This window comes from Hordeum vulgare, chromosome 3H, assembly GCF_904849725.1.
Source record: "Hordeum vulgare subsp. vulgare chromosome 3H, MorexV3_pseudomolecules_assembly, whole genome shotgun sequence".
NCBI lineage: Eukaryota > Viridiplantae > Streptophyta > Magnoliopsida > Poales > Poaceae > Hordeum > Hordeum vulgare.
Window position 1 is genome coordinate 521105312 of NC_058520.1, and position 26963 is coordinate 521132274.

A 26963-nucleotide genomic window follows, 5' to 3' on the forward strand; every position below is an offset into this window, starting at 1 on the left:
GAAGGGATTGACAACCCCTTTGAAGCGTTCGGTGCAAGCTTGTTTGTGTTTGTGCAGGTACTTTGGACTTGACGAGGCCCTCCTTCTGGATCGATACCTTGGTTCTCAAAGTGAGGGAAATACTTACTGCTCCTGTGCTGCATCACCCTTTCCTCTTCAAGGGAAAAACCGATGCAAACCAGAGAAGTAACAAGAAGAATTCCTAAGCGCCAGGGAAGGACTTTTGTTGCCGCAGCAGATGTCCATATTGGATCCTACATATTCTACGAAGATATTATCGGTTGAACCTTAATGCCAAGGATTCATATAATCCCGTATACCATTCCCTTTGTCCTTCAGTATGTTACTTGCACGAGATTTGATTGTCGGTATCTCTGTACCTATTTCAATCTCGTTACCGGCAAGTCTCTTTACTCGTTCCTTAATACAAGATCCCATGACTAACTCTTTAGTCACATTGCTTGCAAGGCTTATATGTGATGTTGTATTACCGAGTGGGGCCCGAGATACCTCTACGTCACACGGAGTGACAAATCCCAGTCTTGATCCATGCTAACTCAATGGACACCTTCGGAGATGCCTGTAGAGTATCTTTATAGTCACTGCGACGTTTGATACACACAAGGCACTACTCCGGTGTCAGTGAGTTACATGATCTCATGGTCATAGGAATGAATACTTGACATGAAGAAAACAATAGCAACAAAATGACACGATCATATGCTACGTTCATAGTTTGGGTCATGTCCATCACATCATTCCCCTAATGATGTGATCCCGTCATCAAGTGACAACACTTATCTATGACTAAGAAACCTTAACCATCCTTGATTAACAGGCTAGTCAACAAGAGACTCACTAGGGACACAATTTTATCTATATATCCACACATGCATTTATGTTTCCATTCAATACAATTATAGCATGGATAATAAACGATTATCTTGAAACAAGAAATATAATAATAACTATTTTATTATTGCCTCTAGGGCATATTTCCAACACTTAATTGTATATTTTTGTCTTAATATATTTTACATATTATAACAAAAATATATAAAATTGTTCTTATATGTAGTCATGCCTCATTATTTCGTGATGTCATAATATTTCCCTACCGGTCAAAAAAAGTTTCTTGCGATTCAAAGTCAACGGTGTTTCAATGATGACGTGACAATCAAGAAGCCTACTTTGTCCGCTGTGCATCATTTAAGCGGCACCGCACTCCCGTCCTGTCTAGTCGTTCTGGCCGCCATCAAGGCCGTGAAGTAACGCCTTCTATGGAGTAGCTAATCAAGATCAATGCACAGGTGCGGTTTTGAGAGTGGTTAGCGTGGGAGAGGGGTTTGGTGGGACCGCGTCTATTAGCACGAGTCGAGATGCCCACAAATGTCCTCCGAATTTGGTGTCAGATTGAGAGAATTTAGGCGTTCGTACTTAATTGTGTATGTGTATTTTAATATCATTAATATATTATATTAAAAAATCTATTCAAATATGTTGTCATGCCTCATTATTTTTGACCTCATAATATTTCCCTACCGGTCAAAAAAAGTATGCATGTGATTCAAAGTCCAATGCTACTTCAATGTGGACGCGACGATCAAGAAGCCTACTCCCGTTGCCGCTACGCCGCATTGAAGTGGCGCCACCCATCCATCTTGTCTGGTTTCTCTGACCGCCAACAAGATTGCCAAGTCATCTCCGATCTAGAGTAGCTGATTAACATCGATGTACACGCACAGTTTTGAGAGCGATTCACACGGGAGAGGGGTTTGAAGGTATTGCGTATATTAGCATGAGTCCCGGGTTTGGTGCCGATTCAAGAGAATTTGAACACGCATACTGAATTGTATATGTTTTTTAATACCATTAATATATTATAATAAAAATATAAACCTTTCTTATATGTTGTCATGCCTCATTATTTTGTGACCTCATAATATTTTTCTCCCAGTAAAATAAATAAATTATTCCTGCGATTCAAAGTCGAGTGCTGATTAATTTTGCCTATTATTTCAATTTTATGTTTACCGCTCAAAATGAAATTATTTATGCGTGGATATGAAATTTTGTCAAATATAATTCCAGTTGAAATTCAAACTTGGCCTTACGCCTCCAAATAGACACAGCAGCAATGTTGCGTGGTGTGCATGACACCTCCGGCCGGCCTACATCATGGTCACGCACTCCACCAGACGCAGGAGGCGGCGGTGTCTGATCCACCGCGCGAGGCCCCTCCCTATGATGTGCGCTTCACCAGACAAGAAGCTTGTTTTAGAATTGACCAAGTACTCTAGTTCTAGCACCAGCTACGGATAATACATGGAGAAGGTGATAACTCAATCCACGATCGACAATTCATAAGCTACCTATGAGAGGAGTTAAATAGAACAAAGTGAAACAGAGTTAACTGAAGGTGTTGATTTTTTCAGGTATGTTCAAAGACTGTAAGTTCATATAAAGTAATTTGAGAGCTCATTTGACTTCACTGAAATTTAACCATTCAATCATACAAGACAAAACCAAAGCATCCACAACCTACAAATCTTCTTGTCTCAACTAGATAGTGCATGCACATCAAAGAAATAATAGCAATAATACTAATGAATCACTTTAACTAGGCTCCGCATTTTCAGATAAGTGACTTTGACACTATGCATCGAACGTGCATTCAGAAGCAATAGAGTGGCAAGTTTCATGTCCAATATGACATAAATTATAGCAATGATACTATGAATGTAAATAATAAAATCAGATTGTAACCTGACCTTTATTCAGGTATTGTGTCATGACTTGACACTATAGGAGCATCTACAGTTTCTCTCTATATATCTCTTCTCATCCAATTTTGTTTCTGATGGGCAGTATCAAAAGGCTGAAATAATTTGCTGACATGATAAGGTTCTGTTTCCACATCATTCCATTCTTCACCCATATCAAAATTATCTTGATGCATCATCTTCAAAACAATTGACCATCCTGGAAAAGATGGTCATCCACGTAGAATACTTGGTCAACTTGATTGGCAAATACAAAAGGTTCATCCTCAGCCTTTTTAACAAGTTAGACTAGAGAAATTCACAAGTCTACACGCATACTTATCTATTTGCATACCTGAAAATTTAAATAGCACCACTAATTTTTTTTGGAAATAGTCTAACACAATTATGTCCACAATCCTTCCAAAATACATGGCATTTCCAAGAATAGGATTTCTATCACGTGCAGAAGAATAGCTTGGTGTTTTTGCTGTCACAACAACTGCACTATTTTGAGTTACTTTGTCATAACGCTTGGGTCTAAATCTGTATCCTTGAATATTGAATGCTCTATGTTTTGTTGCAACCTCAAGTGGACCACGGGCCAACCATCTAATTTCCTCACCAATGTTGTCACTACCTTTCTCCCTCTCCAACGGCATCACCTATAGGAACACAAATAATAGAGTGCATAATATACATTCTAATACTAAATAAATTGAATCATTGTACTTAGATGATCCTTGAACCATTAAGGAAATTGCTCATGCTGCATCTTCTCAAAGGTCCTTGGATCTATGCGTTTCTTGTGATTCTTCCTTCTCAAATAAGCCCCATGTTCTCTACAAAATAGAAACAACCACTATTTCTGTTCAAAACTTATTAATTAACAAATGCAGAGGTAGTGGCATGACATTTAGTCCAAATAGGTCTTCACAACATCACAGTTAAACAACACATATCTATGGGCTTGTGTTGCCTCCTTATTCGTTAAAGTTTATAACATTGGTCTTCCCAATGGTTTCCCTACTTGAGTAAACTACATAGATTGTTGTAGAAATAGTGAAGATTCAGAGTCCTCTTGGTTGTCATCATTCCTTGATGGTTGGTTATGCTTGGTGGAGAAACCGTGTAGATATCTTGAACAAAATGTCATGCACTCATCCGCTAAAAAAGATTCTGCAATTGAACCCTCTGGACGATCTTTGTTTCGACAAAGGACTTTAGCTCACCAACATACCTATGCACATATATATCCAATAAGTTATAAATGTATACGCAAAAAAAAGATTGTAATAAGTTTAGGAGTGAAGATTGTAATAAGTAATCAATGTATATGCAATAAATTACCTTTCAATGAAGTACATCCATCGATATGCAACTGGTCTCCTATTTTACATTCACTTGCTAAATGGACAAGTGAGTGCACCATAACTGTGAAAAAACCAGGAGGAAATACCATCTCCATTTTGCAGAGTGTAAGTTTTATTGTTTCTTCAAAACGGTCAAGCTCAGCAACATGAAGAACTTTTGAACATATTCCTCGAAAATATGATGACAATTCAAATAATACTGTTGTAACGTCATCTAGAAGAATACCTCTCTCAACAATTGGCAGAAATTGATGCAATAGGACATGACAATCATGTGTTTTGAGGCCACTAATTTTTCCTTCAGTAAAATTCACACATTTTGATATTTTTCCAGAATATCCATCAGGAACTTTTATATCATGAATAACTTTGCGGATTTTTTTCTTAGACATGGCAAAGATAGCTTGTGGCAAGTAATACTTGCCGGAAGGTTTTTTTCTTTGGATGGAGCTCCTCTCTAATATTCATATCTTCAAGATCTTGACGAGCCTGTACATTATCTTTTGACTTCCTATCCAAATTGAGAAGTGTTCCTAAAATATTATCTCAAACATTCTTCTCTATATGCATCACATCAAGATTGTGTCGAAGGAGATTACTGTCCCAATATGGTAATTTGAATAGGCTACCTTTTCCTCTTTAAGTCTTTGAGGTATTAATATCTCCACACACAACTATGTCATCTAATATGGGGCGACCATAATAGGTTATAGGCTATGTTCTATTCTGAGTTGTTCCATCAAAAGGAGAAGCATCATTACGAAATTCATGATCAGGTGGCAGAAATCGTCTGTGAACCACAAAACAAGCTTTCTTGACATATTTCAAGCGCTTGGTCAATACATTTGCACCGCAAGGTGGATATGCATAATCTCCATGCACCATATGTGAAGCAAGCATTCCTAATGCTGGGAAGTCATTGATGGTCCACAAGACATCTGCCGTGTGTTTAAATGTTCTCTGTTGGGATGCATCATAGGTTGTCATCCCATTCACAAAAATATCTCTCAAATCCTCCAAAAGAGGTTGCATAAAAACATGAATATTACCTCTAGGGCTCTTAGATCGAGGAATAATTAAAGGCAATGACACATAAGATTTCTTCATGCATAGCCATGGAGGCAGATTATACATGACTAGCACAACTGGCCAACAACTGTATTTATTGCTCCACATCCCATATGGATTAAATCCATTTGTTGCTAGGCCAAACGGGATATTACGACAATCATCTTCAAATCCATGCTCCTCATAAAATTTCTTCCATGCCTCAGAACTTTCATTGGCGTAGCTCTCTTTCTTTCATTATTAGTTAACTTGGTTTCACGCATTTTATCATTCCACCCAGAAGCCTTGCATTTGGTGCAAAAATCGTCATTTTCTGTCTCTTTCCAAAACAACTGACAGTTATTTGGGTAGACATGAACTTTTTGATATCCTAATCCAAAATTCAGTATGATCTTCTTGGCCTCAAAATTTTTTGGGGTAGAGCTTTTCCATTTGGAATAGCCCGGTGCAAAATATTAAGTAAATCTCCAAATGACTTATCAGACCATTTGTTCATGGATTTTGTATTGAATAAAAGCGCAAGCAAGGAAAGCTAAGACAATTCACATCCTGGCCACAAAGGCTTCTCTGAATCTTGAATTAATTTGTACGATGCTTCTGCTTCTTTAGTTGCTCCATCTGGAAGTCGATTTGAAAATTTTGCAGTGTCACTCATAGGCACATCACCATCATATATTTTCCTAATTTAATCCGTAATCATTTAATGCATATTAGCATTACTTCAGTTTCAGGTTGTGGTTGTTCATCATCATTGTGATCGGATGAAGAATCACCGTGAAAAACCCATTTGTCATAGCTTTGAAGCATCCCGTTCCACATCAAATGGCCATAGACATAATCCCTTGATAGTACTGAAGTGTGAACACAATCTTCACATGGACATCAGATCATTGTATCTACTGGTATATCTTTATATGTGAACTCCAGAAATTCATCTACGCCAGCTACGTACTGTGTACTCTCTCTTGGAAATCACAATAGTAATTTGGTGGATTCTAAATCCATTTCACACTACATAAAAATAACAAACATGAGGCCCTCTTTGGATACAAAGTATCATCATAATACTATGGTTTCTACAAAATCTTTCAAATACTGTGAGGTGTTTCGCTAAACCAACAATTGTAGTTTCATAATCAGTTGGATTCCCGATATAGTGATTTTTCTTTATGCTTTATAAAAAGAGGCCCAGATCATTTTTTTTCTCAAACTGAGAAAAACAACACTCGTGTCATCCCGTCCTTGACTACCAAGGAGCTTGATTTGTAACTTGTAAGCACAATTAACAATTGACATTATCTCCTTTGTATTAGTTATTCATTCCTCTGCATAGCATGCTCCACACTAGTTAAACATGATATTGCTTTCTACTCTTCGTCTGATATAATCACATCCGCAAGTTCCTAGGTCAGCACCGCACGCACTTATTGATTCAGTTGTGTAGCTCCTTAGGTATAGCTAGCTAAGTAAGATTCAGTTGGGTAAGAAGTCAAAAACTACTGTAAAACAGTAGCAGCCAAACATATCGGTAGTTTCATTAAAACTGAGAAAATTGATGTTTTCAAAAATGGTATAGTATTCATTGATCATACATTATAATACGAAATATTTGGAATACTACAGTATTTCAAAAACTACGCTGCCAAACTAGCCGATCTCTGAATTTCTCTGTCAAATTAGGTCATTACTGCATATAAGATTCAAATATCAGGGTATCACGGGATGAGGTACCTCTCTGAGCTGAGCAGGGGATGTGATTGGTTAGGACTGGATGATCAACAGTTGAGGAGGCGACCGCCGAGCTCACTTGAGTGGGTGGCTCCGGCAGTCCGGTCAACACGGCACGCTCCTGCGCGATGGTGCGTCGTGCGCGCCTGCGCGAACATCAACTGGCCGGGCACCAAGCGAGGCAGGCCACGGAAGGTCGTGGGAGTCAGGCCGGTCAGGGTCACAGGGTGGTCTACCGGTGGCTCTGGGCGACCGACAGGGACGACGAGGCGGGCGACTCGGCTAGCTCCACGCGACGGGTAGAGTATTCGCGAGAATATAGAAAGAGGGTTTGACCGACCATGCATGTAGAATATGTGTTGCTTTATAGGGGTATCCTTGTAGTGCCCCAAGCTTGTGGCTTTGCATATCATTAGCATCATGGATATTCATAGGATTCATACGAACAACATTGTTATCATGCTCATCAATCAAGGATTTAGTGCCAAAGATTTTATTGAACTCTTCTTCTAACAATTCGGCACAATATTGATCCAACATTTTCACGAAATACATTATAAAGATGAAGCATTTGAGGCCTCCTCAATTCCATTTTTTTATAATACAAACCAGTGATAAACACGAAACTAAAATATTTAGTTGCAAGAGCGAAATATATACCTTCAAGACTCACCTCCCCGACAACAGCGCCATAAAAGAGCTTGATGTCTACTATGCAAATTTATTCTTGTAGACATTGTTGGGCCTCCAAGTGAAGAGTTTTATAGGACATCAATTTCCCTCAAGTGGATGACCTAAGGTTTATAAATCCATGGGACATTTAGGATGAAGATGATCTCTCTCGAACAACCCTCCAATCGGATATAAGAAATCTCTTGTGTCGCCAACACACCCAATACAATGGTAAACTGAATAGATGCGCTAGTTTGGCGAAGAGATGGCGATACAAGTGTAGTATGGCCAACAGATGTAGGTTTTTGTGATCCGAAAATATAAAAACAACAAGGTAGCAAGTAACAAAAGTGAGTACAAATTGTATTGCAATGCGACAAAGAATCACTCCAAAGTTCATATCTATTGGAGAACATAAGATAAAATTGTTGTAGGTTGTAGGACCACCTCAAAGCTATCATTTTCAGTCAATCTATGGAGTTATTCCTATAAGTATCAAAAAATCCCCTAGAGTTCATACTAAAATAACACCTATGATACACATCAATCAACCCTAATGTCATGTAGATACTCTAGTGTCACCTCAATTATCCATGAGTTAATTATTTTACATGCATCAAACAATTCCAGATTCGTCATATTCAACCCAACACAAAGAACTTTGAAGAGCACCCCAAGATTTCAAACGGAGAAAGTAAGAAAAGAATGTGTATCAACCCATATGCATATATTACCCCATTGTCACCATGGGAATCCGCAAGTTGAGTATCAAAACATATATCATGGGAATCAGTAGAACACTCCATTCTCACCACAGATACCCACATCCAAGACATACATCAAGTGATCTCAAATCCAATATTCAATATGACATAACAAAATCTCAAGGGGGGGATTCAATTCATCACATCAAGATAGCAAGGGACAGATACCATATGATCAAACTATATTAACAAAGCCCATGATACATCAATATCGTGACATGTCACGAACATGAGAGAGAGAGAGATCAAACACATAGCTACTGGTTCATACCCTCAGCCCCGAGGGTGAACTACTCCCTCTTCATCATGTAGACCGCCGGGGAGATGAAGATGGCCTCCGATGAGATTGCCTCCTCTGGCAGGGTGCCGTAACATGGCTCCGGATGAGTTTTCTATGGTATAGAGGCTTGTGGTAGCGGAGCGGAAATTCTATGATAACTTTTGGAGGTACTGGATTTATAGGATATTTTTTCATTGGAATCACATCAACCGAAGCCAGGAAGTGGTCCCAAGCCATCAGGGCGAGCCCAGGTGGTGGGCGCGCCCTATTGTCTTGGCACTAACACGTGCCCTCCTCTAGTGGTTCTTCACTCTGCTATTTCTTATTTGCTCTAGAAAAATGGTCAAAAAGTTGTGGGTGATTCAGAGAACTTTCATTTTGTGTAAAAAACAACACGACGATAATTCTGTTGAAAACAACATCAGTGCGGGTTAGTTCTAATTAAATCATATAAAGTGCATCAAAATCATATAGAAGGATTGTGAACATGGGTAAATATGGCATGAATACCTCATAAATTATCGATTCGTTGGAGACATATCAGCATCCCCAAGCTTAATTCCTACTCGTCCTCGAGTAGGTAAATGAGAAAAGAAGTAATTCATGAAGCATGAATGCTAGCATGGTATATAAGTTTGATCAATCATAATTACAATATCTTTTTCTAGCATAATAAACAACAACTATTTTCTCATAAAACTTTTCATGATCAAGTATCAAGCTATTCACATGTTATGGTTCAAACAATTCATTCTCTTGAAACTTAATAACCTATGTTCTGAGTCACCAAATAATTTCAATGCACCTTATTTTTAGCAAAATATAAGTAAGAACTCCACATACTCAATTATCATATAGTCTTCTATGATTGCTAATACTCAAAGCATATTTTTATAACAAACATCGCCCATCAAGCACACAGAAAGATAGGGGCTTAATGTTTCACCTTCCAAGACACATATCATAAAGATAATTGTCAGCAATAATGAATCATGATCCAATATACTTGACTGGATATATATGCATGGATCTTTCTCCACCACATCGTGCTTTCCAACTAATAGACTAAGGTTAGAATAAGAAGTTGACTCAACATGAAAAGTAAATAACATGGAAGTAAATAACATAAAAGTTAATAGAATGTCCCCTCACAGAGGGAAGCATGGATTTGCAAAGGTGCAAGAGCTCATTGTTTAAAACATAGATGAATATATTTTGATTGGTGTGCCTTTCATGACAATGTTACAACTAGGGATTTCAGTATCTTCCATGCTAATCACATTTTGGCGGTTCCCAAGCGGAATTAAAAATTTACTCCCCCTCAACCATTCAAACACATTCCATGGCTAGTCGTATCCATGGGTGCCCTCTAAACAATCAATTTTCTAGGGGGAGTTCTTGTTTACTTATTTATATTATTATGTAGGACTAAGAATCCTTTTGACCAGCTTCTCTCATGTAATAGTAAGTGAATAAATACTCAAAATGAGAATAACCCTCTAAGCATGGAAGATATTGACCGCTGTGTTTGCTCCATGAGTGGTACGGTGATACGTATCCAACGTATCTACTTCTCTAAACACTTTTGCTCTCGTTTTGGCTTCTAACTTGTATGATTTGAGTGAAACCAACCCAGAATGATTCTGTTTTTAGTAGAACTACCTTGCTGTTATTTTTGTGCAGAAAAAAAGTTCTTAGAATCGAACAAAACTTTTTGTGAATTATTTGTTGCATTTATAAGGATTTATGGAGCGAAGACCTGTCGAAGAAATGCTTCCAGCACTAGTTGAGAATGGGCCTTTAGTCCCGGTTGGGAATGGCCTTTACTCCTGGGTTGCCAACCGGGACTAAAGAGTGGGGACTAAAGGGCCACACCCCGGGACTAAAACCCCTCCACATGGCACCGAGCGTGCGGCTCCGTCCGGAGGACCTATAGTCCCAGTTGCTGTCACCAATGGGGACTAAAGAGTTTGTGTTTTTTTGCTGGGGTTTAGGGTTTATAGTTTATTTTTCCTTTTCATTTTGTTTTTTCTATTCAATTCTTTTTCATTTCAAACATATTTTAGGCTATTACATACTGTACACGTTGATTCATATCTAATATAATTTCTCGTACGACCATATATACACACACAAAATTTGGTATATATACAATTTCTCGTATACAATTTGGAGATCAGTACATGTAATGGTATTCTCCGCTTCTAGGTATGACCTCATTAAGGAAAAATTATGCAATTTCCTCTTGAATTGCTCGTATGCGTTTTCTGGTAAGATATTCTTCCGCATTTCATAAATATTTAAACAAAGGAGATAAATATACATATATTAGTTGTATATATTAGATCATCATATTTTTTTTGTGAATAGTGTTTACATACCTGACGTTGTTGTTCATTAAAGTGCTAGCATTCGATCGCCATGCGAATGTTCTCGAAAACGTAGTATGCACACAAATTAGTCCCATATTGCTAGCTCATGCACTTTCTGAGAATAGAATTCAATCGGATAATAATCAAGCAAGATAATTGTATTGAAGCTGGAATTAAAGAGATGCGCGGACCTAGCTAGTACTACTTAATTAATTACCTTGACCACTTTCCACCATAGCTCCCGGTGCCATTCACCCCTAACCTCTTTGAGGAACCGTTTCCAAACCCTGCCCGGTAAAGAAAATGAATAAATGAGTTATTAATAACTTGATATATCAGGAAATGAATGAAAGAGGCCAATATAGCTAGTGAGATAATGATTGAAATTACCTGTCGAGCATTTTAATTACGTTGTCGTCATCTTGAGGATTTTCATTTCCTTTGTATTCGACTTCAACAATGCCAGCATCAACTCTAATGTTTAGCAGCATCCAGTGGAACCTATGCATGTTTATATAAGAACGCATGCATAACTCATCAACTACACTTAACATCGAGTAAGCAAAATATAATTTGTACTACAACACTAGTAGGAGAAATGCTAGTAGTAGCCTTGTTTTTTACCTTACCAGTAGCGCTTGTGCTAGTGCTACTGCAATCGCGCTATAGATAATCTATTAGCAGTAGCGCTGAAATTAAAAGCGCTACTGGTATATGCTACTTCTCAAACAACAGCGCCAGAAATGGACACGTTGACGGAGACTGGGCATGCGTTGGTTTTTCCCTTGAAGAGGAAAGGGTGATGCAGCACATGAGCAATAAGTATTTCCCTTAGTTTGAGAACCAAGGTATCGATCCAGAAGGAGGGTCTCGTCAAGTCCAGAGTACCTCCACAAACACAAACAAACTTGCATCCAACGCTTCAAAGGGGTTGTCAATCCCTTGAAGATTGTTTGCAAAGTGAGATCTGAAGGCGGAAAGTGCAATGAAGTAAAAAGTGTAAGGCTGAAAATATGGTGTGGAGTAGACCCTGGGGGCCATAGTGTTCAGTAGAGGCTTCTCTCAAAATAGCAAATATCACGGTGGGTGCACAAATTACTGTCGAGCAATTGATAGAACCGTGCAAAGTCATGACGATATCTAAGGCAATGATCATACATATAGGTATCACGTCCGAGACAAGTAGACCGACACTTTCTGCATCAACTACTATTACTCCACACATCGACTGCTATCCAGCATGCATCTAGTGTATTGAGTTCATGACGAACAGAGTAACGCCTTAAGCAAGATGACATGATGTAGAGGGATAATCTCAAACCAATGATGAAAACCCCATCTTTTTACCCTTGATGGCATCAACACGATGCGTGCCTTGCTACCCCTTATGTCACTTGGTGAGGTCACCGCACGGTATGAACCCAAAACCAAGCACTTCTCCCATTGCAAGAATCATAGATCTAGTTGGCCAGACAAAACCCACAACTCGAAGAGAATTACAAGGATATGAAATCATGCATAAGAGAGACCACAAGAAACTCAAATAAGATTCATAGATAATCTGATCATAAACCCACAATTCATCGGATCTCGACAAACACACCGCAAAAGAAGATTACATCGGATAGATCTCCATGAAGATCATGGAGAACTTTGTATTGAAGATCCAAGAGAGAGAAGAAGCCATCCAGTTACTAGCTATGGACCCGTAGGTCTATGTTGAACTACTCACGCATCATCGGAGAGGTCATGGTGTTGATGAAGAAGCCCTCCGTATCTGAATCTCCCCTCCGGCAGGGCACCAGAACGTGCCCCAGATGGGATCTTGCGGAGACAGAAGCTTGCGGCGGCGAAAAGTAATTTCGATGATCTCCTGATTTTTTTGGGATATTTCGGGAATTTATAGGCGCAACCCATAGGGCAGAGGGCGCCCAGGGGGCCCACAAGCCTGTGGGCCACGGCCTCCCCCCTAGCCGCGGGGTGGGGGCTTGTGGGGCCCCCGAGGCTTGCTACTGCGACAACAAACCTTCCCTGGTACGACGCCAGGAATCCTTCTGCTACGGCTACGCCTTTAGGGACTTCCTTGGCAAATATGCAAAGGATTTCCCCGCGGCCTTGGAGCCTTCCATTGGTGTTCCCTTGAAGAGGAAAGGGTGATGTAGCACAGGGGCGGTAAGTATTTCCCTCAGTTTTGAGAACCAACGTATCGAACCAGTGGAAGATCTTGTCAAGTCACAAGTTCCTGCGCAAACACAAAGAGCTTGCACCCAACGCTATGAAGGGGTTGTCAATCCCTTATAGATTGTTTGCAAAGTGAGAACTGAAAGCAACAAAGTAAACAAGCAAAGTAAAAGTGAAAGTGGAAACGATAGTTGTGAATAGACCCGGGGGCCGTAGTGTTCACTAGTGGCTTCTCTCATGAAAGCAAGTAGACAGTGGGTGAACGAATTACTGTCGAGCAATTGATAGAACCGCGTAAAGTCGTGACGTTATCTAAGGAAATGATTATATCTATAGGCATCACGTCCAAAACAAGTACACCGATACTTTCTGCATCTACTACTATTACTCCACACGTGGACCGCTATCCAGCATGCATCTAGTGTATTAAGTTCAAAAGAACAGAGTAACGCCTGAAGCAAGATGACATGATGTAGATGGACAATTTCATATCTACGATAAAAGCCCATCTTGTTACCCTTGATGGCAACAACACGATGCGTGCCTTGCTGCCCCTTCTGTCACTGGGAAAGGTCACCACACGGTATGAACCCAAAACCAAGCACTTCTCCCATTGCAAGAATCATAGATCTAGTTGGCCAAACAAAACCCAAGACTCGGAGAGACTTACAAGGATATCAAATCATGCATATAAGAAATCAGCAAAGACTCAAATATAACTCAAAGATAATCTGATCACAAATCCATAATTCATCGGATCTCAACAGACACACCGCCAAAGAGGATTACATCGGATAGATCTCCATGAAGATCATGGAGAACTTTGTATTGAAGATCCAAGAGAGAGAAGAAGCCATCTAGCTACTAACTACGGACCCGTAGGTCTGAAGTGGACTACTCACGAGTCATTGGAGAGGCGATGATGTTGATGTAGAAGCCCTCCAACTAGAAAGTCCCCTCCGGAAGGGCACCGGGAACGGTCTCCAGATGAGATCTCGCGGAAACGGAAGCTTGCGGCGGCAGAAAAGTGTTTTCATGGATGCTGTGATTTTTTCTGGATTTTTAGGGAATTTATAGGCCAAAGACCTAGGACAGGGGAGTGCCAGGGGCGCCACAAGCTTGGTTGCCGCGGCCTCCCCCCTGAGCGCGACAACAGGGCTTGTGGGCCCCCTGTGGGCCCACTGCCTTGGCCCTCAAGCCTCCCGATCTTATTCCGTTCTGGAAAAATTTATTTCGGGGATTTTATTCCGTTTGGACTCCGTTCCAAAATCAGATATGAAAAGAGTCAAGAACACAGAAAAAACAAGAACTGGCACTTGGCTCTGAATTAATAAGTTAGTCCCAAAAAGATATAAAAGGTAAACAAAACATCCAAAGTTGACAAGATAACAGCGTGAAACCATAAAAAATTATAGATACGTTTGAGACGTTTCAAGCATCCCCAAGCTTAACTCCTGCTCGTCCTCGAGTAGGGAAGTGATAAAGATTGAATTTTTGATGCTTTCATGCTGCCTAACATAGATGTCCTTTGTAACTCCTCTTATGTGACGTGAATGTTCAGATCCATTAGATTCAAAAAAATAGTTTGCTATTGATGTGGAGACAATAATAATTCAAGCAAACTAGTAAGGTAATCATGAACTTTCAAAATAACAAGGCCAAAAGAAACTTATTCCTACAAAATCATATAGTCTGGCTATGCTCTATCATCCTTGCACAATGAATTTAAATCATGCACAACCTCGGTATTGGCCAAGTAATTGTTTTCACACCTTTACTTTCTCAAAAAATTTCAACTCTCGCGCAATACATGAGCGTGAGCCATGGTTTTAGCACTATAAGTGGTGTGGAGTGTGGTGGAGGTTGCAAGACAAACAAGGAGAAGATGGTCACATTGACTAGGCATATCAATGAGCTATGGAGATGCTCATCAATAGATATCAACGTGAATGAGTAGGGATTGCCATACAAATGATGCACTAGAGCTAAGCGTATGTGAAAGCTCTTAAAGAAAACTAGTGGGTGTGCATCCAACTTGCTTGCTCACAAAGACCTAAGGCAAATTTGAGGAAGCCTATCATTGGAATATACAAGCCAAGTTATATAATGAAAATTTCCCACTAGCTATATGGTGGTGACAAAACGAGAGACTCTCAATCACGAAGATCATGGTGCTTAATATGCACAAGTGTGGAAAGGTGGTAGCATTGTCCCTTCTCTCTTTTTCTCTCTTTTTTTGTGGGCTCTTTGGCCTTTTTTTGGTGGGCATCTTTGGCCTCTTTTTGTAAATGGGCTTCGCTGGCCTCTTTTATTTTCTCACATGGGACAATGCTCCATCAATGATGATCATCACACTTACAACTCAAAACTTAGAACAATGATGACTCTATATGGAATGCCTTCGGTAGTGTACCGTGACAATGATCAAGCATGGCATAGACATCAATGGGAACATCATGTTAGCTATCTTACGATCATGCAATTGCAATGCAGAAGTGGTGGCACATGTCATGGTGGTAGTCGTATGGCAATATATCTCGGAATAGCTTTGAAAAAGCCATAGTAGGTAGGTACGGTGGCTGTTTTGAGGGAGGTTAATGGTGGGTTTCGTGCACCGGCAAAAATTGCACGGCACTAAAGAAGATAGTGATGGTGGAAGGTGAAAGTGCATATAAACCATGGACTCAACTATTGTCATGAAGAACTCATATACTTGTTGCAAAAGTTTTAGTAGTAATCGAAACAAAGCATTCAATGCATACTCCTAGGGGAAGGGTTGGTAGGTGATACGTCTCAAACGTACCTATATTTTTTGATGGTTTCATGCTGTTATCTTGTCTTCTTTGGATGTATTATGTACCTTTTATATCTTTTTTGGGACTAACTTATTAATTCAGTGCCAAGTGCCAGTTCCTGTTTTTTCTACGTTTTTGACTCTTTTCAGATCTGATTTTGGAATGGAGTCCAAACGGAATAAAAACCCCGAAATGATTTTTTCCAGAACGGAAGAAGATCAGGGGGCCTCTGGGCCAAGCCAGGTGGGCTCCAGGGAGCCCACAAGCTCCCACTCCGCCACCAGGTGGGGAGGCGGCGGTGGCAGGGCTTGTGGCCTCCCTGGCCGCCCCCTGACCTAGATCCTTGGCCTATATATTCCAAAATATTCATCAAAAAATCAGGGGAGCCTCGAAAATACTTTGCCGCCGCCGCAAGCTTCCGGTTCCGCGAGATCTCATCTGGAGACCCTTCCCGGTGCCATGCCGGAGGGGACTTTGGAGTTGGAGGGCTTCTTCATCATCATCATCGCCCCTCCAATGACTCGTGAGTAGTTCACTTCAGACCTACGGGTCCGTAGTTAGTAGCTAGATGGCTTCTTATCTCTCTTGGATCTTCAATACAAAGTTCTCCATGATCTTCATGGAGATCTATCTGATGTAATCTTCTTTGGCGGTGTGTTTGTCGAGATCCGATGAATTGTGGATTTGTGATCAGATTATCTATGATATATATTTGAGTCTTTGCTGATTTCTTATATGCATGATTTTATATCCTTGTAAGTCTCTCCGAGTCTTGGGTTTTGTTTGGCCAACTAGATCTATGATTCTTGCAATGGGAGAAGTGCTTGGTTTTGGGTTCTACCATGTGGTGACCTTTCTGAGTGACAGTAGGGGGCAGCAAGGCACACATCAAGTAGTTGCCATCAAGGGTAAAAAGATGGGGTTTTTATTATTGGTTTGAGATTATCCCTCTACATCATGTCATCTTGCTTAAGGTGTTACTCTGTTCTTATGGACTTAATACACTAGATGCATGCTGGATAGCGGTCGACGTGTGGAGTAATAGTAGTAGATGCAGAAAGTATCGGTCTACTTGTTTTGGACATGATGCCTATAGATATAATCATTGCATAGATATCGTCACGACTTTGCGCGGTTCTATCAATTGCTCGATAGTAATTTATTCACCCACCGTCTCCTTGCTTTCATGAGAGAAGCCACGAGTAAACACTACGGCCCCCGGGTCTATTCACATCCATCGTTTACACCTCTGCTTTTACTTTGCTTTGTTACTTTGTTGCTTTCAGTTCTCACTTAGCAAACAATCTATAAGGGATTGACAACCCCTTCATAGCGTTGGGAGCAAGCTTTTGTGTTTGTGCAGGATCTTGAGATACTCCTCCACTGGATTGATACCTTGGTTCTCAAACTGAGGGAAATACTTAACACCGCTACGCTACATCACCCTTTCCGCTTCGAGGGAACACCAACGCAAGGCTCCAAGGCCATGTGGGAAATCCTTTGCATACTTTCCCAGGAATTCTTGGATGGATCAAGCCAAGTATTCTCCCGTCGACGTGCCTATTTCTGGCACCATTGGAAGGTCTTTTGTTGCAGTAGTAGAAGTATTTCTAGCACCGTTGCCGGGGAGGAGAAATCAAGATCTATCCAAGTAGGTCTCACAAACTCTTCTCTTGCATTTACTTTTGTTCCCAGTTGCCTCTCGTTTTCCTCTCCCCCACTTCACATTTGTTGTTTCCATTTGCCTTTCTCCTTCGCCGTTTTCTTTTGCCTTTGCCGTTTCCCTTTGCCGGTTTTCTCGCTTGCTCGTGTGCTTTCTTGTTTGTTAAAGTCATCATGGCTGAAAACACTAAACTTTGTGACTTCTCGAGCACTAATAATAATGATTTTATTAGTACTCCTATTGCTCCCGCCACTAGTGCGGAATCGTATGAAATCAACACAGCTTTGCTGAATCTTGTTATGAAAGAGCAATTCTCTGGCCTTCCTAGTGAAGATGCCACATCCCATCTCAATAGCTTCATTGAGCTTTATGATATGCAAAAGAAAAGAGATGTGGGTAATGACGTGATTAAGTTGAAACTTTTTTCCTTTCTCGTTGTGAGATCGCGCAAAAACTTGGTTTTCTTCTTTGCCTAAAAATAGTATCTATTCTTGGGATAAGTGCGAAGATGCTTCCATATCCAAGTATTTTCCGCCGACTAAGATCATCTCCTTACGTAACGATATCATGAATTTCAAGCAACTTGATCATGAACACGTTGCACAATCTTGGGAGAGGATGAAGCATATGATTAGAAATTGTCCCACTCATGGCTTGAGTTTGTGGATGATTATACAAATCTTTTACGCTGGCTTGAATTTTGCTTCTCGCAATATCTTGGACTCTGCCTCAGGTGGAACGTTCATGGAAATCACGTTAGGAGACGCTACAAAACTTCTAGACAATGTCATGACCAACTACTCTCAGTGGCACATTGAAAGGTCGCCTCCTAGCAAAAAGGTGCACGCTATAGAAGAGATTAACTCTCTTAGTGCTAAGATGGACGAGTTGATGCATTTGGTTTCTAGTAGAAACGCTACCGTAGATCCTAATGACATGCCACTATCTTCGTTGATTGAGAGTAGCAACGCTAGTTTGGACGTGAATTTTGTTGGTAGGAACGATTTTGGCAACAATAATGCTTTTAGAGGAAACTATGTTCCTAGGCCTTTTCCTAGTAACTCCTCTAACAATTATGGAAATTCCTATGGCAACACTTATGGAAATCACAACAAATTACCCTCTGATCTAGAGAGTAATATCAAAGAGTTCATCAACTCTCAAAAGATTTTCAATGCGTCCATAGAGGAAAAACTACTCAAAATAGACGATTTGGCTAAAAGCGTTGATATGATGTCTTGTGATATTGATGCTTTGAAAGTTAGATGCACTCCTCCCAAGGTCAACTTGGATGAAACTTTGAAATCTATGCGTATCTCCATGAATGAGAGCAAAGAAAGAACCGCCCAAATTCGCGCTAGACATGAATGGTTTAAAAGGGTGCGTTCTAGTGATGCAAATCACGAAGATCTTAAAGTGCTTGGTGTTTCTCCTCTTGAATCTTTGTTTTCGCGTGTCAAACCTATTTATGGAGGGGCTGGATATGAATCCACTTTGGTTGAAAAACGCCCCAATGATTCAGAGACCACCTATATTGATGATGAAGGTGTGGAGAGTGGAGTAGAAGAAGTCAAAATTTTGGGTAGTAATGAAACTCCCACTGTGGATTTCAAGGAATTCAATTATGATAATTGCTCCTTGTTTGAATGCATTTCCTTGATGCAATCCATTGCAAACTCTCCACATGCTTATAGCCAAAGCAAAGCCTTTACCACGCATATCGTAGATGTTATGATGAAATCTCTTGAAGAGAAGCTCGAACTAGAAGTCTCTATACCTAGAAAACTTCTTGATGGGTGGGAACCTACTATCAAAATCAAGATCAAAAACTATGAGTGCAATGCTTTGTGTGATTTGGGTGCTAGTGTTTCCGCGATTCCAAAGTCTTTATGTGATATTCTTGGTTTTCATGAGATTGAATTGTGTTCTCTTAATTTGCATCTTGCGGATTCTACTGTCAAGAAACCCATGGGGAGGATCGATGATGTTCTTATTGTTGCAAATAAGAACTATGTACGCGTGGATTTCATTGTACTTGACATAGATTGCAATCCTTCATGTCCCATTATTCTTGGTATACCTTTCCTAAGGACTATTGGTGCTATCATCGATATGAAGGAAGGGAATATTAGATTTCATTTTCCTTTAAAGAAGGGCATGGAACACTTTCCAAGAAAGAAAATAATATTGCCTTATGAATCTACGATGAGGGCTACTTATGGTTTGAGCACCAAAGATGACTATACGTGATTCCATCACTTTTTGCCTAGCTAAGGGTGTTAAACAAAAGTGCTTGTTGGGAGGCAACCCAACGAATCTATGCTTTTTATTTCTGTTTTGTGTTTTCCACACTTTCATAATTCTGTTATGATTGTGTTTTTTGTGTTTCTTTTTGCGTTTGTGCCAAGCAAAACCATTATGATTAGTCTTGGGATGATCGTTTGGTCATGCTGGAAAAGAGATAAACTTTCTGCTCACGAAAAGAATTTTAGTTTTCTTCAGTAAGAGATTTTGAGTTGATTCTTTTTTCTGATTATTTCTACACAAATTCTTCAGACTGTCGTAAGTTTTCAGAATTTTTGAAGTACTAGAAGTATACGAAGTATACAGATTTCTACAGACTGGTCTGCTGTTAACGGATTCTGTTTTTGTTGTGTTGGTTGCTTATTTTGATGAAACTATGGATAGTATCGGGGGGTATTAGCCATGGAAGATTGAAAGTACAGTAACCCAACATCATCACAAGTAGAATTTAAGTTTGCTACAGTACCTAAGGAAGTGGTGGTTTGCTTTCTTGTACTAATGTTATCACGAGTTTCTGTTTAAGTTTCGTGTTGTGAAGTTTTCAAGTTTTGGGTGAAGTTCTTATGGACAAAGAGATACAGAGTGGCAAGAGCTCAAGCTTGGGGATGCCCAAGGCACCCCAAGTGATTCAAGGATGCCGTAAAAGCCTAAGCTTGGGGATGCCCCGGGAAGGCATCCCCTCTCTCGTCTTCAATCCATCGGTAACGTTACTTGGGGCTATATTTTTATTCACCACATGTTATGTGTTTTTGCTTGGAGCGTCTTGTATCATAGGAGTCCTTTATTTTTGTTGTGTCAAATCATCCTTGATGCGCACCAATAGAGAGAGACATGCACTCACCGTGATTTTGTCGAGCTTCACTTATATCTTTTGGTAGACAATTCAGCTCAGATGTGCTTCACTTATATCTTTTGAGCTAGATACTTTTGCTCTACGTGCTTCACTTATATCTTTTAGAGCGCAGCGGTGCGTGGCTTGGTAGTTGATCTATGCTTTGAAAGTAGTCTCAAAAGGGGTAGTTATCCAAAGGAATACGAAAAACTTCCACCTTCATGTGCATTGAATAGTTAGAGAAGTTTGATTCATCTCAATTATTTTTGAGTTGTGGTTATGGTAATATTGAAGTCATGCTAGTAAGGTGTTGTGGATCTAGAAATACTTTTGTTGAAGTTGGTGATTCCCGTAGCAAGCACGTATGGTGAACCGCTATGTGATGAAATCTGAGCATGATTAGTATATTGATTGTCATCCTTTGCGTGGCGGTCGGGATCGCGCGATGGTTTATACCTACCAACCCTTCCCCTAGGAGTATGCGTTGAATGCTTTGTTTCGATTACTAATAAAACTTTTGCAACAAGTATATGAGTTCTTCATGACTAATGTTGAGTCCATGGTTTAGATGCACTTTCACCTACCACCATCACTATCTTCTTAGTGCCGTGCAACTTTTGCCGGTGCACAAAACCCACCATTAGCCTCCCTCAAAACAGCCACCATACCTACCTACTATGTCTTTTTCAAAGTCATTCCGAGATATATTGCCATGAAACTACCACCATGACATGTGCCACCACGTCTACATTGCCATTGCATGATCGTAAGATAGCTAGCATGATGGTTCCATTGATGTCTATGCCATGCTAGATCATTGCCACGGTACACTACCGAAGGAATTCCATATAGAGTCATTGTTGCTCTAAGTTTTGAGTTGAAAGTGTGATGATCATCATTAATGGAGCATTGTCCCATGTGAGGAAATAAAAGAGGCCAAAGAAGCCCACCCAAAAAAAGAGGCCAAAGAGCCCACCAAATAAAAAAATGAGAGAAAAAGAGAGAAGGGACAATGCTACCACTTTTTCCACACTTGTGCATATTAAGCACCATGATCTTCATGATTGAGAGTCTATCGTTTTGTCACCACCATATAGCTAGTGGGAAATTTTCATTATATAACTTGGCTTGTATATTCCAATGATAGGCTTCCTCAAAATTGCCTTAGGTCTTCGTGAGCAAGCAAGTTGGATGCACACCCACTAGTTTTCTTTAAGAGCTTTCACATACTCGTAGCTCTGGTGCATCATTTGTATGGCAATCCCTACTCATTCACATTGATATCTATTGATAAGCATCTCCACAGCTCATTGATATGCCTAGTTAATGTGAGTATCTTCTCCCTTTTTGTCTTGCAACCTCCACCACACTCCACACCATCTATAGTGCTATAACCATGGCTCACACTCATGTATTGCGTGAGAGTTGAAAAGGTTTGAGAAAGTAAAGGTGTGAAACAATTACTTGGCCAATACTGGGGTTGTGCATGATTTAAATTCGTTGTGCAATGATGATAGAGCATAGCCAGACTATATGCTTTTGTAGGGATAACTTTCTTTTGGCCTTGCTATTTTGAAAGTTCATGATTACCTTGCTAGTTTGCTTGAATTATTATTGTTTCCACGTCAATAGAAAACTATTGTTTTGAATCTAATGGATCTGAACATTCACGTCACATAAGAGGAATTACAAAGGGAAACTATGCTAGGTAGCATGAAAGCATAAAAAATCATTCTTTATCACTTCCCTACTCGAGGACGAGCAGGAGTTAAGCTTGGGGATGCTTGATACGTCTCCAACGTATCTATAATTTTTGATGGTTTCATGCTGTTATCTTGTCTTCTTTGGATGTTTTATGTACCTTTTATATCTTTTTTGGGACTAACTTATTAATTCAATGCCAAGTGCCAGTTCCTGTTTTTTCTGTGTTTTTGACTCTTTTCAGATCTGATTTTGGAACGGAGTCCAAACGGAATAAGAACCCCGAAATGCTTCTTTCCCGAACGGAAGAAGATTAGGGGGCCTCTGGGCCAAGCCAGGTGGGCTCTAGGGAGCCCACAAGCTCCCACTCCGCCACCACGGGGGGAGGCGGCAGTGGCAGGGCTTGTGGCCTCCCTGGCCGCCCCCTGACCTAGATCCTTGGCCTATATATTCCCAAATATTCAGCAAAAAATCAGGGGAGCCTCGAAAATACTTTTCTGCCGCCGCAAGCTTCCGTTTCCGCGAGATCTCATCTGGAGACCCTTCCCGGTGCCCTGCCAGAGGGGACTTTGGAGTTGGAGGGCTTCTTCATCATCATCATCGCCCCTCCAATGACTCGTGAGTAGTTCACTTCAGACCTACGGGTCCGTAGTTAGTAACTAGATGGCTTCTTCTCTGTCTTGGATCTTCAATACAAAGTTCTCCATGATCTTCATGGAGATATATCCGATGTAATCTTCTTTGGCGGTGTGTTTGTCGAGATCCGATGAATTGTGGATTTGTGATCAGATTATCTATGATATATATTTGAGTCTTTGCTGATTTCTTATATGCATGATTTTATATCCTTGTAAGTCTCTCCGAGTCTTGGGTTTTGTTTGGCCAACTAGATCTATGATTCTTGCAATGGGAGAAGTGCTTGGTTTTGGGTTCTACCATGTGGTGACCTTTCTCAGTGACAGTAGGGGCAGCAAGGCACACATCAAGTAGTTGCCATCAAGGGTAAAAAGATGGGGTTTTTATCATTGGTTTGAGATTATCCCTCTACATCATGTCATCTTGCTTAAGGCGTTACTCTATTCTTATGGACTTAATACACTAGATGCCTGCTGGATAGCGGTCGACGTGTGGAGTAATAGTAGTAGATGCAGAAAGTATTGGTCTACTTGCTTCGGACGTGATGCCTATAGATATAATCATTGCATAGATATCGTCACGACTTTGCGCGGTTCTATCAATTGCTCGACAGTAATTTGTTCACCCACCATATACTTGCTTTCATGAGAGAAGACACTAGTAAACACTACAGGCCCCGGGTCTATTCACATCCCTTGTTTACACCTCTGCTTTTACTTTGCTTTGTTACTTTGTTCCTTTCAGTTCTCACTTGGCAAACAATCTGTAAGGGATTGACAACCTCTTCATTGTGTTGGGAGCAAGATTTTGTGTTTGTGCAGGATCTTGAGATACTCCTCCACTGGATGGATACCTTGGTTCTCAAACTGAGGGAAATACTTACCACCGCTATGCTACATCACCCTTACCGCTTCGAGGGAACACCAACGCAAGGCTCCAAGGCCATGGGGGAAATCCTTTGCATACTTGCCCAGGAAGTCCCTTAAGGCGTAGTCGCCGCAGAAGGATCAAGCCAAGTATTCTCCCGTCGACGTGCCTATTTCTGGCACCATTGGAAGGTCTTTTGCTGCAGTAGCAGTAGGTATAAACCATCGCGCGATCCTGACAGCCACACAAAGGATGACAATCAATAGACTAATCATGCTCAAACTTCATCACATAGTGGTTCACCATACGTGCATGCTACAGGAATCACTAACTTTAACACAAGTATTTCTAGATCCACAACACCCTACTAATATAACTACAATATTACCATAACCACAACTCAAAACTAGTTGAGATGAATCAAACTTCTCTGACTATTCAGTGCACATGAAGGTGGAAGTTTTCATATCCCTTTGGATAACTACCCCTTTTGAGACTAATTTCATAGCATAGATCAACTACCAAGCCACGCACCGCCGTGCTCTAAAAGATATAAGTGAAGCACACAGAGCAAAATCAACTAGCTCAAAAGATATAAGTGAAGCACATGTGAGCTGAATTGTCTAACCAAAAGATATAAGTGAAGCTCGACAAAATCATGGTGAGTGCATGTCTCTCTCTAGGTGTGCAGCAAGGATGATTGTGACACAACAAAAATAGAAGACTCCTACGATACAAGTCGCTCCAAGCAAAACACATAACATGTGGTGAATAAAAATATAGCCCCAAGTAACGTTACCGATGGATTGAAGACGAAAGAGGGGATGCCTTCCCGGGGCATCCCCAAGCTTAGACTTTTACGACATCCTTGAATCAAATTGGGGTGCCTTGGGCATCCCCAAGCTTGAGCTCGTGCCACTCTTTATATTTTTGTCCATAAGAACTTCACCCAAAACTTGAAAACTTCACAACACGAAACTTAAACAGAAACTCGTGATAACATTAGTATAAGAAAGCAAACCACCACTTCCTTAGGTATTGTAGCAAACTTAAATTACACTTATGTTGATGTTGGGTTACTATATTTTCAATCTTACATGGCTAATACCCCCAGATACTATCCATAGTTTCATCAAAATAAGCAACCAACTCAAGAAAAACAGAATCTGTTAATAGTAGACCAGTCTGTAGCAATCTGTATACTTCGTATACTTCTGGTACTTCAAAAATTCTGAACAATTACGACAGTGTGAAGAATTTGCGTAGCAATCAGCAGCAAAAAGAATCAACTCAAAAGCTCTTACAGAAAAAATGAAAATTCTTTTCGTGAGCAGAAAGTTTCTGTCTTTTCCAGCATGACCAAACGATCATCCCCAAGACTAATCATAACGGTTTTGCTTGGCACAAACGCAAAAGGAAACACAAAAAACACAATAATAACAGAATTATGAAAGTGTGGAAAACACAAAAAAGAAAGAAAAAGGATAGATTCGTTGGGTTGCCACCCAACAAGCGCTATTGTTTAACGCCCTTAGCTAGGCAAAAAGTGATGGAATCACGTATAGTCATCCTTGGTGTTCAAACCATAAGTAGCGTGATCATTTATCATCTTAAGATATTCAACTTTATTGGATGACTCACCACTAGCTTTAAGAACAAAAACAGACTTGACGGTCTTTTTGAGAGTGAGATTTGGAGTATTTTGCACAGCGGAAAAAGCGGAACCCAAGTTGGTTATGACATCTTCTAGTTTGCCAATTCTAGAGGAATCATTAACTATAGGTTCCTTCCCCTTAGATTTTTCAAGACCATTCCCACTTTGGATCCATACTGAGTAATTTGATTGTGGATCTTTCTGTCCAAACCCTCAATAAGTTCAATTGTGGCAATTTTGTTTTCAATAGCGTCAAGCCTTTGCATCACGTGTTCCAAGGTCAAGGTGGTTCCATTAACCATGAGCGGGGGTGAGCCTACCAAATTCATGATAGCTCCATAGGAGTCAACAGTATGGCTCCCCAAAAAATTCCCGCCTACGATGGTATCAAGGATATACCTATTCCAAGGAGAGATTCCAACATAAAAACTGCGAAGAAGAACGGTAGTGGATTGCTTACGAGTAGATCTACTTTGAGCATTGCAAATCCTGTACCAAGCGTCCTTTAAATTTTCTTCCTCATTCTGCCTAAAACTGAGAACTTCGTTCTCAGGGGTATCATTTGGAGTAGTGGGTCTAGCCATTGATGGACTATCCCACACACAAACGAGCAGGAAGTAAGCGAGTGAAGCGGGTAAAAGAGAAAGGCAAAAAGGCAAAAGGAAACGGCAAAGGAGAAAGGGAAAAGGCAAAAGGAAACGGCAAGGGAGAAACGCAAATGAAAACGGAAAATGTGAAGTGGGGGAGAGGAAAACGAGAGGCAACTAGCAAAAAAGGTAAATGCAAGAGACGAGTTTGTGACACCTACATGGATAGATCTCCTCCCCGCGCCAGAAAGCAGCACGTTGACGAGAGACTATTCTTGACTTGATCTTCCCCAGCAACGACGCCAGAAATCCTTCTGCTACTGCGACAACAGACCTTCCCTGGTACGGCGCCAGGAATCCTGCTGCTACGGCTATGCCTTTAGGGACTTCCTTGGAAAATATGCAAAGGATTTCCCACGACCTTGGAGCCTTGCGTTGGTGTTCCCTTGAAGAGGAAAGGGTGATGAGGCACATCGGCTGTAAGTATTTCCCTCAGTTTGGAGAACCAAGGTATCGAACCAGTGGCAGTTCTCATCAAGTCACAAGTACCTGCACAAACACAAAGACCTTGCACCCAACGGTATGAAGGGGTTGTCAATCCCTTATAGATTGTTTGCAAAATGAGAACTGAAAGCAACAAAGTAAACAAGCAAAGTAAAAGTGAAAGTGCAAAACGATAGTTGTGAATAGACCCGGGGGCCGTAGTATTCACTAGTGGCTTCTC